Raw genomic sequence first — 12,676 nt, forward strand, 5'->3', positions numbered from 1 at the left:
GCTAGTGTATTAACTTGGCTTTTGAGTTAAATAACTCCTTACCTCCCTCGTTGTATGCGGTAGTTTTTGATCGCTTTCAAACGTGAGTCGGGCAGCGCGGGATGCTTCCGGCGTCTTACTCAGCTGCAGCTGGCTTACCCGAAGTCTCACGAGATTTCCAAGCGTGATTACCGTCTTCGAGGGAATACAGTATGCCTTTGGTATCGTCGCAATAAATATCACAGTCCTGTGATCAAGTTGTATAGCATGGCCATGCTTAAGGTACTTTTCTTACAGGTGTGCGATCCAGCCCAAACGCGTTTCGGGAACACTCTTTCCCTTCATCAGTGGTCACGCCTCACCTGTTGACCTCCTCCTTATATATCCTGGATAGCGCCAAGAAATGGACGACTGGATTTCTTATTTCCGGAATTTTCATGCGTTTTGATACATGCGTTTTTTGATGCGATTTTTTGATGCGGTTTTTTTCTACTTATGCGTTTTTCGGCCCATACATTCAGATTATCAATCTAAACATAACTATGTAATCAGAATTGATGAAATCGATTGCATGTATAAGTTATAAAATTATTCAATTCCATTTGTCTGTGGAATCCTTCCCTTACCATTCTATTCCTCTATTTCGGGTTCTATCCCTTTCATTATGGATGAATAAATAATAAAATGTTAAGATTAGACCTTTTGGTAAAAATAATAAAATAGAATATCAGATAGCTCCGTATTATTAACAAATTATCCATATTTTCATTTTTATTCTTAACTCAGAGTTTCGAGTGAAAACTTGAACTTAGGGATTGCCATTTTTCTGATGATTGATAGCATGTGGGGGTCTATGTAGTGAAGGGCTGGGGGCCCCCGCCCGAGTGCAGGACGCTGTGCCGATAAACGGCCACAACAGCGGCCTGCAGTCAGTACAGGGGCACCCAGCCTACAGAAACCCGAACAGTTCCAATTCTGCGTTTAGACCCGCTGGTATCATTGTTCCAAATTCATATATGCGTCTCGATTCTAATTTCGACATTTGTTTAATATAGTTGCCTCCACGCCAATGTCTCTCTACCTTTTCCAGTGCCATGAAAATTAATTTGGAGGGGTCTTTATTATGTACGTCCCTAAAGTGTCTCGATAGACAATGTTTGTCATACCCCTTTCTTATGTTGGCTACATGTTCTGCCAATCTAGTTTTCATGGGACGTTTGGTTCTTCCTATATATTGTTTCTTACAGGGACACTGGATCAGGTAGATGACACCGGTAGTATTGCAAGTGAGGCAATCTTTTATTTCCCATTTGTGTGTGTTTTGGGTTGAGGAGATTGTGGTTGTTTTCTTGGGTGTAGGATTGATTTTACAGGCCATACACTTGCCACATTTAAAAAAGCCTGTAAGTTTCATCCAGGACCCCATAATTGTATTTTCTTTTTTCTTTGGTTTTACAGAGGGGGCTATCTTTAAACCTAGATTTGGGGCTCTAGTAAATGTCAAAGAAGGTATATTTGGCAGGAGATGACCTATCACTCTATCTCCCTGAATCAGATGCCAATGTGTTTGAATGATTTTTCGCATTTCCTTATGTTTATTATTAAAAGGAAGAATGATTCTAGTATTTAATGTTGTATTGTCTATTTTAGTTTCTATCTCCTTGTCCTTCTTTGAGAAGAATGTTTGTCTATCTAAACTCTTTGTCTTCTCCAAGGCTATATCCAGAATTTTTTCGGGGTAGTGTTTGTCCAAAAATTCGTTCTTCATTTTTAATGCTTCTGTCTCAAAATCTTCATCATAAGTACAGTTTCTCCTGATCCTTCGAAACTGCCCGAACGGGACATTTACCAACCAGTTGGGAAGGTGACAGCTAGAGTACTGTATAAAGCTATTTCTGGATATAGACTTGGAAAATGTGTTACATATATATATGTAACACATTTTCCAAGTCTATATCCAGAAATAGCTTTATACAGTACTCTAGCTGTCACCTTCCCAACTGGTTGGTAAATGTCCTGTTCGGGCAGTTTCGAAGGATCAGGAGAAACTGTACTTATGATGAAGATTTTGAGACAGAAGCATTAAAAATGAAGAACGAATTTTTGGACAAACACTACCCCGAAAAAATTCTGGATATAGCCTTGGAGAAGACAAAGAGTTTAGATAGACAAACATTCTTCTCAAAGAAGGACAAGGAGATAGAAACTAAAATAGACAATACAACATTAAATACTAGAATCATTCTTCCTTTTAATAATAAACATAAGGAAATGCGAAAAATCATTCAAACACATTGGCATCTGATTCAGGGAGATAGAGTGATAGGTCATCTCCTGCCAAATATACCTTCTTTGACATTTACTAGAGCCCCAAATCTAGGTTTAAAGATAGCCCCCTCTGTAAAACCAAAGAAAAAAGAAAATACAATTATGGGGTCCTGGATGAAACTTACAGGCTTTTTTAAATGTGGCAAGTGTATGGCCTGTAAAATCAATCCTACACCCAAGAAAACAACCACAATCTCCTCAACCCAAAACACACACAAATGGGAAATAAAAGATTGCCTCACTTGCAATACTACCGGTGTCATCTACCTGATCCAGTGTCCCTGTAAGAAACAATATATAGGAAGAACCAAACGTCCCATGAAAACTAGATTGGCAGAACATGTAGCCAACATAAGAAAGGGGTATGACAAACATTGTCTATCGAGACACTTTAGGGACGTACATAATAAAGACCCCTCCAAATTAATTTTCATGGCACTGGAAAAGGTAGAGAGACATTGGCGTGGAGGCAACTATATTAAACAAATGTCGAAATTAGAATCGAGACGCATATATGAATTTGGAACAATGATACCAGCGGGTCTAAACGCAGAATTGGAACTGTTCGGGTTTCTGTAGGCTGGGTGCCCCTGTACTGACTGCAGGCCGCTGTTGTGGCCGTTTATCGGCACAGCGTCCTGCACTCGGGCGGGGGCCCCCAGCCCTTCACTACATAGACCCCCACATGCTATCAATCATCAGAAAAATGGCAATCCCTAAGTTCAAGTTTTCACTCGAAACTCTGAGTTAAGAATAAAAATGAAAATATGGATAATTTGTTAATAATACGGAGCTATCTGATATTCTATTTTATTATTTTTACCAAAAGGTCTAATCTTAACATTTTATTATTTATTCATCCATAATGAAAGGGATAGAACCCGAAATAGAGGAATAGAATGGTAAGGGAAGGATTCCACAGACAAATGGAATTGAATAATTTTATAACTTATACATGCAATCGATTTCATCAATTCTGATTACATAGTTATGTTTAGATTGATAATCTGAATGTATGGGCCGAAAAACGCATAAGTAGAAAAAAACCGCATCAAAAAATCGCATCAAAAAACGCATGTATCAAAACGCATGAAAATTCCGGAAATAAGAAATCCAGTCGTCCATTTCTTGGCGCTATCCAGGATATATAAGGAGGAGGTCAACAGGTGAGGCGTGACCACTGATGAAGGGAAAGAGTGTTCCCGAAACGCGTTTGGGCTGGATCGCACACCTGTAAGAAAAGTACCTTAAGCATGGCCATGCTATACAACTTGATCACAGGACTGTGATATTTATTGCGACGATACCAAAGGCATACTGTATTCCCTCGAAGACGGTAATCACGCTTGGAAATCTCGTGAGACTTCGGGTAAGCCAGCTGCAGCTGAGTAAGACGCCGGAAGCATCCCGCGCTGCCCGACTCACGTTTGAAAGCGATCAAAAACTACCGCATACAACGAGGGAGGTAAGGAGTTATTTAACTCAAAAGCCAAGTTAATACACTAGCTATGGGACTGTCGACTACCACACTAATAGGTGCATAAGATCTGCACCCAACGATTTTACATGCGTTTTCTGAATCAATCTAAGCTATCCAGTTGACCAGAGACTGAACTGTCCTGTATACCTTTATATAATCATCGATAGTTGATGCTGGATTAACGCTATTTTAACATCTGTGGATCGGATAAGACATTAATGCTGTTTAGCACTCTGGCTATACCAGAGCTATAGGGTATATGACTCAATTGCCCTTTGTATTATCCTCATCTGTGCATGAATGAATTGTTATTAACAGTGTATTTTATTTTATTGTATTTTATTGAATTGGACCGATACGTTTGAACATTGTGATTTAATTAAATTTTATTTATGATCCAAATGAAGTGTGCTCGCCCATCACTTTAACTTTTTGAATCTATTTTGCTCCAGAGGGTGGGTGTCCCTCATTTTGGGCTAGTAGCACCTGTTCCTGAGTTCCGTCCACAGTGAGCCACCGCCCTACTTTATATATTTCTAAATTACTGGCCTTTGAAATGCTGTCATTCCGTCTGGTGGAGACGGATAGTTTTAAAGGCCTTATGGCGGTGGCTGTCCCACAGTACGTCGTGCCCAGCCGCCACTACTTTTCAAGGTGAGCCATCCCTTCCCTGCACAACCAAGTAGGGGACAAAATCAGGTGTGCACCGCGCAACGCCATCTGTGGCACGGTGCACCTGACTACGGATACGTGGACCAGTAAGCACGGTCAGGGCCGTTATATCTCCATAACAGCACACTGGGTAAATGCAGTGACGGCGTGGCCTGAGGCTGATAGCAGTTTGGCGCATGTCCTTCCACCACTGAGGATTGCAGGGAGCTTTTAGTTTGCCTCCTGTTGCTTCCTCCTCCTACTCTGCTTCCTCATCCTCTACCAGCTCCTCATCCGGTCAGCGTAAAAACTTCACCACCAACTTCAGCACAGCCCTGGGTAAACGACAGCAGGCAGTTTTAAAACTTATCTGTTTGGGGGACAAAACCCACACCGCGCAGGGGTCTTGAACAACAGACTGTTGAGTGGTTTGTGCCATTCAGCCTCAAGCCCGGCCTGGTGGTGTGCGATAATGGGCGAGATCTCATAGCAGCTCTGGGACTAGCCGGTTTGAATCACAATCTTTGCCTGGCGCATGTGCTGAAGTTTGTGGTGCAGAGATTCCTTAAAAATTACCCCGATATGTCAGAGCTGCTGCATAAAGTGCAGGACGTTTGTGCGCGCTTTTGGTTTTCTCACCCTACTGCTGCTCACCTGTCAGCGTTGCAGCGTAACCTCGGCCTTCCCGCTCACCACCTCATATGCGACGTGCCCACAAGGTGGAACTCCACCTTGCTCATGCTGGCCAGACTGTGCGAGCAGCAGCAGGCAATAGTGGAGTTTCAGCTGCAGCACGCACGAGTGAGTCGCTCGGCGGAACAGCACCACTTCACCACCAATGACTGGGCCTCCATGCGAGACCTGTGTTCCTTGCTGCGCTGTTTCAAGTACTCCACCAACATGGCCAGTGCCGATAACACCGTTCCCAGCATTACTATCCCACTTCTATGCCTCCTTGAAAAAATGCTCCTGGCGATGATGGAAGAAGATGTGGCACAAGAGGAGGAGGAGGAATCATTTTGTAGGGTTTTCCGGCCAGTCATTCCCAAGTGGCTCTGAGGGTGGGTTCCTGCACTTACAAACCCAAGGTACACAATTGTCCAGCCAGGGCACAATTCTGGAGCATGACGAAGTGGAGGAGGAGGAGGAGGAGGAGGAGGAGGAGGAGAAGGAGAAGGAGGAGGAGGAACCATGTTCACAGCAGGGTGGCACCCAGAGCAGCTCATGGCCATCACTGGTGCGTGGATGGGGGATACAGAGGACACAGACAATACACCTCCCACAGAGGACAGCTTTTCGTTGCCTCTGGGCAGCCTGGCACACATGAGCGATTACATGCTGCAGTGTCTCCGCAATGACAGCCGAGCTGCCCACATTCTAACTTGTGCTGATTACTGGGTGGCCACTCTGCTGGATCCCCGTTACAAGGACAACGTACTGTCCTTAATTCCGTCATTGGAGCGTGATCGTAAGGTGCGCGAGTACAAGCGTGCGCTCGTAGACGCGCTGCTGGTGGCATTCCCACCTGACAGCGGGGGCACAGTGGAAGCACAAGGCTAAGGCAGAGGACAAGGAAGAAGTCGCCAACGCAGCTGGGGCACCACCATTACCTCAGAAGGCAGGGTTAGCATGGCCGAAATGTGGAAAAGCTTTGTCAGCACGCCACAACAACCAGCACCACCAGCTGGAACGTCTTAGCAGGAGGCAGCATTTCACCAACATGGTGGAGCAGTATGTGTGCACACGCCTACACGTACTGAATGACGGGTCTGCCCCCTTCAACTTCTGGGTCTCCAAATTGGGCACATGGCCTGAGCTTGCCCTTTACGCCTTGGACGTGCTGGCCTGCCCTGCAGCCAGTGTATTATCTGAACGTGTGTTTAGCACGGCAGGGAGCTGCCTGTCTACAGCCAATGTGGACAAGCTCACGTTCATTAAAATGAACCAGGCATGGATCCCTCAGGACTTGTCCATACCTTGTGCAGAATAGACATGTATACCAGCACTAACCAGCCATTGCTATACTGCAGCGCAATTGCTCATCCTTCTATTTTGGATATTTCACACTCTTTTAGAGTGTACCATCTCTAATAAAAAATAATAATAAATTAAACCAAAAACCTGTATTGGCTACCTTGTCCTCCTTCACCGTCGCTTACACTTACACTGCTACGTCCACCGCCTCCTCAAACTCCTACTCCATATGGAACTCCACCTCATAAATAAAAAAATAAAAATTATTTGTACGTATTATATTTTATATCATTTTACTACTTTGTCAGTTACATTTTCTGGTGAAATTCAGCAATTTTTGGGTGTATCGTACCACTGCTTTTCCTAGTAGACAGGTTTAAAAAATAAATAAAAAAACTCCAGTAGCCCCCCTATCAAGTGCCAGCAGCCCCCCTTATGTGCCAGTAGCCAGGAGCCCCCCTTATGTGCCAGCAGCCCCCCTTATGTCTGTGCCAGAAGCCGCCAGAAGTCATCGCACCGCCTGAACCGGCCTCTGATAGGCTGCTGGCCTAGTACTGGCAGCCTATCAGAGGAACAGGGAGGGGACACACCTCTCCCTGCCCTGCCGCATTACAGACATTTGTATCGCCGTCCCGAGGACGGCGATACAGATGAGATGACTTTTGAGATGAGTGAGAGCTAGTGTTGATCACGAATATTCAAATTTCGAATTTTTATCGCGAATATAGGTACTTCGAAAATTTGCGGATATTTGGAATATAGTTACAGGACCCCCCTGGGCATTGTACCAAGGTGCCTGCTCAATGATTTGAGCAGGCTCCCTGCTTCTAGCTTGTGGGTCAATAAGAAGGCTGCAATATACTTGACTTTAGGAGTAGTAGTGTTTGCGAATTTTGCTCTATATTCGTTTTTTTTTGAATATTCGCTATATTGCTATATATTCTTGTTTTAGAATATTATGAATATTCTAAAAAAAACAAAGTTATAGCAATATAGCGAATATTCGAAAAAAAACTAATGTAGAGCAATATAGCTAATATAGTGCTATAATCTTTTTTGTCTAATAGTTGTAATTTTTTTCTCATCTGAAGTTTAGATTGGAAAAAACTATTAAAAAAAAAGATTATAGCACTATATTAGCTAAATTGCTCTATATTTGTTTTTTTAGAATATTCGCTATATTGCTATATATTCTTGTTTTAGAATATTACGAATATCCGAAAAAACTAATTCATAGCGAATATGCGGAAAATCCTCAAATCCGAATTACAAAAAATTGCATATTACACAATCATTACCTTGCCGATTTTTAGAGTAAAAAAAATCGTAGAATATAACGAATATTCAACGAATATTCTACAAAATATTCGTGAAATATCGCAAATTCGAATATGAGTGCTTCCACAATGGAAGCGCAGCGCTAATCTCCTGCTGTGCCCTGCCGGCGCCCCCCTTCTGACAGCGCCCGCCCGCCCCAAGAAACGGCCCGCCTATGCTGCATGCTAATATGAGGCATTAGTATACAATTTTATCAAAAAGCATAGGCCCATTCACCGTGACAAGGTTGCCTCTTTGAATGGGAACCTATTCTAAATTTGGTGCAGCACTGCACGGCGACAGCCGACGCCGCAGCACCACCCCAGCAGGAAGCGGGACCCAGCAGTCAAACAGCGCCTCCGCTGTATGACAAAGCTACCCTGGCACTGGGCCCCACCGACCCGCCAGGACAGGACCAAAGCATCAACGGCCGCCGTGCAGTACTGCACCATGTGAACAGGTGTGGAACCAACCCCATCACATACTCTCACCATGTGAACAGGTATGGAACTCATCCTCATACTCTCAGAAACTCCAACTGAGAGATAGGAATATGCAGGCTCCTTATGCAGGCTCCTGCTAATAAAGGCAATGAACTGTTGGGCGTACAGGTTTATTTGCTCCACCATCAGATTTGCAAAGTGGTCACTGAAAAAAAGACTAACATAGTCATATTCAGTGAAGCCCACTGTGGGAATCTGGATTCCTGCTTGGCCAAAAAAATCTGGAATCACAGGCTCAAAATGCTCTGGGGTACACCAGAGAAGTTCACCGGTAGGGGGCTCATGTGGACTTATCTGGTGGGCCGGGAAACTAGTACGAGCCCATGGCGGCATGGCGGTCCCCTTGCTCCACTGCATCTCTGCCGCCTTGGGGGCTCATCATCATCGCTAGATGATGAGGACGCAGATGACAAGAGGAAAGTGGGGTCATCCTCGTCCTCACTGGGACTCTCGGATTCAGAGGCAAGCTGGGCGTATGCCTCCTCGTCCGAGAACATCCGGCGGGCCATAGAGGAGTGTGTGTGTGTGTGTGTGTGTGCGTGTGTGTGCATGCGTGGAAAACTTTATTCAGTGTGTGGGGGACGGGTGTTCACGGACTTTGCCCTACACCTAACAGAAAAATAAATAAATAAATAGAAAATCCTAAAAAGTGTTAAATAAAAAAAGATTCAAACCCGCTGATCAGCGGTATGAAGCTGATCAGCGGTGGGGTGGGCGATGCACTAACAGTGGCCGGACGCTAAAAGTGCTGGCCACAGTCAGCGCATGCAAAAAAAAAACACTTGCACCCCAAAAAAATGTGTGTGGGGGCGGGGTGGCAAGCTGCAGCACCCCTGGGGGGTCTAGGGTCACACAGCTGATTGCTGTGGACCCCAGACACCCGATCTGGGTGCTAATCTGCAATTAAAAAAACTTTTTTTTCCCCCTAACTCTCCCTCACTATCCCTGCCTAATCTAACTCTCCCTACCTCTCCCTACTTCTCCAAAATACTCTGATGTGTGCCTGATGACACAAAAAAACTTACAATCCAGCCGAGCTCCTCTCTATCCCACTCCACGGACGTATATGAGCGGGGAGAGGAGCTCCGGCAATTCAAAACTGCCGCTCCGCCTGCCCACCTGCCCAGCCGACCAATCAGTAGCGATCCTGAGAGGTGGCGTGACCGCCACCTCTCAGGATCGCAGGACGGTGATTGGTGGTTTATTATAACACCACCGTCCACCGTCCTATTTTGGGTTATCGGGTCACCAGAGACCCGAATAACTCGGAAACGCAGCAAACCGCACAGGACCCCCCTGGGCATTGTACCAAGGTGCCTGCTCAATGATTTGAGCAGGCACCTTGTTCAGTTCACTGCCCGCCGTGCGGCGGTGATCGGAAATACACAAAGCGTACAGCTACGCCCTGTGTCCTTAAGTACGTGTCTGTAACAGGTTAATTATAGCAACAACTAACTGGAAGTCAGAAGTGGCACCTAGATACACTTATCGGTTGATTAAAGTTAATGACCTGGCAAGGCTTGAAGAGCTTTCCCATCGGGAACTCAGTAAACACCATAAATATACTACAATTTGGGCACCTTGGTTAAACAGGAAACAGCCAGGGAATAGTCAACAAACAACCCAACTCTAGCAAATCTTAAACCAGGCGTACAATCACACTTCCAAATCTTAGGGTTTAAATCTCACTCCCAGAGCAGTTTGCTCAAATACAATTTGGACTGGCATGGATGACAGCTCTTACACTCACTTTCTGGCTATATATATTCCGGATATACCTAATGACACGTCTCACATCCTGTCATCAATACCCTCTTTCCACATCCCCCCCTCCCCCTGCTTTCCCCCTCTTCTCCCTCTTTTCCCCGACTTAAATAGTTTATAATTGTTTTAAGGTGCCATATACATACATAAAATGTTTACCTATTTTCTCTCTTTAATCATTTCAACTGCTCTTCTCCTTTTCTTACTTCAAATAGATTTTTTGAAGAAGAGAGTACTGCGTACTAATTTATGCACCGGAATTATTTGACAATTTTTTATTGTTTTGTCTTTCTTGTTTGAAAACCAATAAATAGAATAAAAAAATAAATAAAAAAAATAGCAATTTATTTTTGATGGCATATCTGTATAAGGGACGCCATCCGTTAATAACACATATTACATGACTGGTTCATAAAAACTTATAGACAATTGGCCTGTGTCCATATTGGACACAGGCCAGTTCTGATTTTTGAATTGGGTTTTGAAGTAAGGTGTTTAGCGTATTTTGCAATGTACAACGTGCACCATGAAAAGTGTTTTGTATATCCTTTCTTCAATAGCCTTCATGGTGCTTTATAACAGGGCCAGTCATAGTGCTAAAGTACCTATTCCGTGATCACACCTCCCTACATATACAAAAACATACTAGTTTTAGAACAGGACCTGAAGCTCCCAGAGCTTGAGCTTCTGGTGTCCGGCTATTCTAGTCTTTACTATATATGATTGTTAGGAGGGAAGAACCATGTGCAAGCATCATTTTTCAACTTGATAGAGCAAAGATAGTTACATAGTTATGAAGTATGGTTGAAAAATAAATAAGTCCATCAAGTTCAACCAAGAGATGGGTGGGGATATGCTACACATTGGCGTTAATGTTATTTAATTCTAAGAATTCAGCTAAGCCTTTTTTTAAACCATTCACTGTTCCTGCTATGACTACCTCCTAAGGTAGGCTATTCACAGATTAACTTTTTCTTCTCCAGGTCGAAACAGTGCTCCCTTGTCTTTTGAGAGGATTTTACATGGAACATCTTTTTCCTCATAACTAAGAGAGTCCATGTTTCTTATCAGTTTGGTAGCTCTTCGTTGTGACTTTTCTACCTCCAGGGAATTGTTTCATATTCCAGATGAAGCCATACAACAGCTTTGTAAAATGGTAATATTACTAACCTGTCCTGCAAGTCCATGCCTTTTTAATACATGAGAGCAAGAGGGTCCTTTACCCCAAAAATCAGTGCAATGTAAGAGTGAGTAAGGAGCTATTCTCATCTGTCATCTGAGGAGGAAAGTTCTAGACTTGACAGCGGGAGTCAATGGATGGCGTACATCTTGACTTCTCCAAATCATTTTTATGCTGTACAACATAAAAGGTTAGTATATAAAATGAGAATGCTTGGACTAGGGGAAAATGAGTGTATGTGGGTAAGTAACTGGCTCAGGGTGGTTATTAACGATAGACATTCAAATTGGGTCATTGTCACTCGTGGGGTACCACAGGGGTCAGTATTAGGCCATATAATCTTCAATATATTTATTAAGGATCTTGTAGTAGGCTTGCACAGTAAAATATAAATTTTTGCAGGTGACACTAAACAGTGTAAAGTAATTAACATGGAAGAGGACAGTATACTGCTACAGAGGGACCTGGATAGATTGGATGCTTGGGCAGGTAAGTGGCAGATGAGGTTTAACACTGACTAATTTAAGGTTATGCACTTGGGAAGGAATAATGCAAGTCAAGCTGTAGAAACCAATGTCAGGCAGCTGCAGGATGTATTTCTGGAGTGTTAAAATGTTATAGGCTATAGCTACTAAAGAGGGCTCTTTGATCCAGGGAGTTATTCTGATCGCCTGATTGGAGTCGGGAAGGAATTTCTTTCCCCTAAAGTGAGGAAAATTGGCTCCTACCTCACAAGATTTTTATTTTATTTTATTTTTTTGCTTTCCTCTGGATCAACTTGCAGGATAACAGACTGAACTAGATGGTCAGATGTATTTTTTCAGCCTTATAAACTATGTTACTATGTTACATTAGGTTGGAGCTACACAAGCAGTTTTTGAAGACAACAAGACAAAAGCAAAAAAGAATTAATGCAGCTCTAAAATGCTAAATTGATGTTAACATAGGTCTTTCTGACCTTGTTTTAATATTTTACAGCAGAAAAAATCGAGATATCGGATGGAGCAGTCACTATGGGTTAAATTTTTATGACAAGCTTTATTTATAAGCAGATCCCCAGCCTGTTGACATCTCCAGCCAATGTGGATGTTATCACAGCTTGACCACCACATGGAATTTTCTTAGAAAACAAAACCCACACTTCCCTTCCCTTTTTGTTCTACTTTAACTTGCTAATTCTTGTGATCATATAACAAGTTTTAGAAAACAGTGTGATTGCTGGACATATGAGATGTTCATTTATGGGGAAGATCAGATGCAAACTCTAGGAGGTCATTGAGAGAATACACATTTACTTCACTGCAGCCACAGTGATCACAGGCCTGCTCCAGCTGTGCTCTTCAACTTTGGCAAATGTCAGGTTTTGGTCAATGGCACCCAGCATGCATGATTATTTTGACAGCGACTTTAGGTTCTATGTAGAACAGTTCATATGGTGTTTTTTCTACGTTTCTATGTTCTCTGCTATATTCACCTCAGGCCATGGAATTTCAACCCCAC

Source organism: Bufo gargarizans, chromosome 2 (genome assembly GCF_014858855.1).
Source record: "Bufo gargarizans isolate SCDJY-AF-19 chromosome 2, ASM1485885v1, whole genome shotgun sequence".
NCBI lineage: Eukaryota > Metazoa > Chordata > Amphibia > Anura > Bufonidae > Bufo > Bufo gargarizans.